This window comes from Chiloscyllium plagiosum, unplaced genomic scaffold (genome assembly GCF_037043375.1).
Source record: "Chiloscyllium plagiosum isolate Xiang-an unplaced genomic scaffold, Cpla_swu_hap1 HiC_scaffold_10, whole genome shotgun sequence".
NCBI lineage: Eukaryota > Metazoa > Chordata > Chondrichthyes > Orectolobiformes > Hemiscylliidae > Chiloscyllium > Chiloscyllium plagiosum.
The window spans coordinates 59,091,660-59,095,533 of record NW_028270148.1 but is presented as its reverse complement, the minus strand read 5'-3'; positions in this window follow the sequence as shown (position 1 = coordinate 59,095,533).

The window sequence follows — 3,874 nt, the reverse complement described above, 5'->3', positions numbered from 1 at the left end:
TGAAAAGATAATAGGCTTGCATTTGCAATCAAAATAATAGCCTGTTGAATGCTTATATTAATGATAAGGTTACCTGCAACTTGTGGTAAGGAGCTAATTGATGGACAATATTTTTACCTTCATAAAATGATGGTTTTCCTCAACCTTTTAAAGACTTTTTTGTAGTTGCACATTAATGGACAACATAAAAAATACTTAATAACATCAGTACCATGTTAATGATGAAAATGATGTTCTTTCAATTCTACAGTGCCTCTCCAGCCCATAAACTGAACCACTAAAATTGTGAAGTCTCATTCCCACAGGCAATGAATTATTGTTAGAGATTTTTGAAACATGTGAAACATAGGATAATTCTATTTTTCCTTTCAGAATACTTTCTAATTCTTCCTTAATCCAATGCTTCTTTCCCACTTTTTGTTTCTTGTTCTGTACCTGATGTGACTCTAACCCTAATCTTTCCTTGCATTGCTTTATCTTTCCCAGTTTCTATCTCACTATGGATAAAGGGATTCATGTTTGGTTCCATTGTTTACCAATGTCCCAGATGGGTCTCAATTAGCCATAATATTATTGGCTTGTGTTTTCAGTAATTAAGATTTCAAGGATGTGTTGAGGACCTCCTTGAAGCTCCCTACCATTTTTTTTATTCATTCATGAGACATGAACATCACTGGCTGGTTGGCATTTTTTAACCATCCATAGTTGCCCTTGAGAAGGTGCCTTCTTGAACCACTGCAGTCTACCTGCTGTAGGTTGCCCCACAATACCCTGGGGCCAGTTCCAGAATGTTCGCCCAGCAACTGTGAAGGAGCAGCGACATATTTCTTAATCAGGATAGTGAGTAGCTTGGAGGGGAACTTGCCGGTGGTATTCACATTTATCTGCTGCCCCTCCCTTTCTAGATGGGAGTGGTTAACTGTTTAGAAGGTGCTATCTAAACATCTTTAGTGAATTTCTACAGAGAATCTTGTACATAGTACACGCTGCTGCTACTGAGCATTGGTAGTGGAGGGAATGGATGGTTAATGGTAACCCCAAGGATGTTGATGGTGGGGGATTCAGTGATGGTAACACCATAGAATGTTAAGGAGAGGTACTTAGATTTTTTTCTTATTGATGATGATTTTTTACTGGCATTTATGTGGTATGAATGTTACTTGCCACTTGTCAGCCCAAGCCTAGATATTGACCAGGTCTTGTAGCATTTGAACATAGACTGCTTCAGTATCTGAGGTACTATGAATAGTGCTGAGCATTGTGCATTATTGACAAACATCCCCACTTCTGATCTTGTGATGGAAAGAAGGTATTTGATGAAACAACTGAAGATGGTTTGGCGTAGGACACTACACTGAGGAACCCCTGTAGAGATGTCCTGTAGCTAAGAGAACTGACATCCAACAACCAAAGCGATGTGTCAGGTATGACTCCAACCAGCGGAGGTTTTGCCCACTGATACCCACTGATTCCAGTTTTATTAGGACTCATTGATGCCACACTCAATTAAATGCATCCTTGATGTCAAGGGCTGTCACTCTCCCCTCACCTCTGGAATTCAGCATTTTTGCCCATGTTTGAACCAAGGTTGTAACGAGGTCAGGAGCTGAGTGGCCCTGGCAGAACCCAAACCAGGCACCACTGAGCAGGTTATTGCTGAGCAGGTGCTGCTTGATAGCACTGTGATGATACCTTCCATCACTTTACTGATGATCAAGGGAAGATTGATGAGGTGATAGCTGGCCAGGTTGGATTTGTTCTGCTTTTAATGTACAAGACATACCTGAGTCTTTTTCCACATCGTCAGGTAAATGCCAGTTTTGCAATTGCACTGGAACAGCTTGGTTAGGGGAGTGGCAAGTTCTGGAGCACAAGTCTTTAGTATTATTACCAGGGTGCATAGCTTTTGCGGTATCAGTAACTCCAACTGTTTCTTGACATTACATGGAGTGATTCAAATTGGCTAAAGACTGGTATCTGAAATGCAGGGAACACTGGAGGAGGCTGAGATGGATCACCCACTTCAACGTTTAGCTGAAGACTGCTGCGAAGTCTTTAGCCTTAATTTTTTTACCCTGATGGTTTGGGCTGTTCCATCATTGAGGAGGAGGATATTGTGGAACCACCTCCTCCTCCAGTAAGTTGTTTAATTGTCAACCACCATTCACGATTGGATACAGCATAACTGAAAAGCTTAGATCTGACCCGCTGGTTGTGGGCTTACTGACCTCTGTCTGTTATTTGTTGCTTATTGCTGTTTGACATTTAAGTAGCCTGTTTGGTAGCTTCATCACATTTGCAGATCTGTCTGCTGCTGCTCCTGGCATACCTTCCAGCACTCTCAGTGATGACTCCCTGGCTTGATGGTAATGGTTGAGTGGGGGATATATTAGGCCACGAAGTTGCAGATTGTGCTGGAGTACAACTCTGCTTGCTGCTGATGGCCCACAGCCCAGTCTTGAATTGGAAGTTCTGTTTGAAGTCTAAAGCTGCGATACCGAAAGGTCTAGGTTTGAAGGGTTTTAGGGCCTTGATTATAGCTAACAAAAACTGCCTTAGGCATGAGGCCTTCCAGTTAAAAAAAAACACTTGTACAATGAAAGGCGAGTGCCCAGTTCCCCTTGAAGGGGAAGAGAAATCAAAAATCTCCAGTGTTTTCACTGAAATGAAGTAGGCCACATGAAATTATTGTGTTGGTGGGTTGGGAAAAGCACTGGGAAGCCAGATGTAGGAAACAGGATATGCTAGTGAACTTTGTTGGAGTGGTAACGGAAAGCACATTAGAGGCTAGAAAGCTGCACCTGAAAGTACAACCTGGGTGGAGGTTGTTTAAGGAGGAAGTGCCAAATCTTTTTAAACCATATGCCTGTGAAGGTAAAGTTTACTCACATAGACCAGGAGCAGCAGATAAAGAGGTTACAATATTATGAGATACAGGATCCTCTCAATCTTTGGTGTTGAAAGATGCGGAGATATATATCTCTGAAGAACTATTGCCAGAAGAGATGCTAGTAAAGGGAGTTCACGGTGAGCCAAGAAGTACTCAATTATGTAAAGTGAGGTTAGAGTGTTCAGTGAAGAGTAGAGAAGTCATGGAGGAGTATTAGACAAACTCTCAGCTCTAGGAATACAATTTGTCCTTGCTAACAAAATATCTGGTTCACAAGTAGGAGTGCTTCCCAATCTGGTTGAAAAGCCAGTGGAAACACAGACAACTGAACTATTGCAAGATACATATCCTGGGAATTTTCTGGACTGTGTGGTACTGAGGTCACAAAGTCACCAGTTGAAACAGGAGAGATCAAAGATAAGACATAGATAAGGAAGTTAAAGTAAACTTAGCAGAGACCCTGTTTGATCAGATGGTTGAGACAAACCAGGAGCAGGTAGATGACAAGGCAGACATCTTTAGCTCAGATAAACAGAAAAATGAAAATTTAAAGCAAGTGTATCAAAAGGCATACAGAAAAATAATCTGAATGTGTCCCTGAATGCTATGATTTTAAAAATGATGTCTTAATAAGGAAATGGAGACTATCACATATTCAGGAAGATGAAAAATGGGCAGACATTCATCAAATCATATTTCCAGTGGGTTATAGAAAGGTGGTGTTGTGGGTAGTGCAAAAGCTACCACTAGGAGATCATTTAGGGTTGAGAAAAACACAAGTTAAAATACAAAAACAGTTTTATTGGCCTGGACTGCTCAAGGCTATAGTTGAATTTTGCCAGACATTTCCTACATGTCAGGTAATTGCAAAACCACAGGCAGTAATAAAACCTGCACCTTTAATACCAATTCAGGTAGGCCTTACATAAGTCTTAATTGATTGCATAGGACCCCAACCAAAACAAAAAGTGGGAATCAGTATTT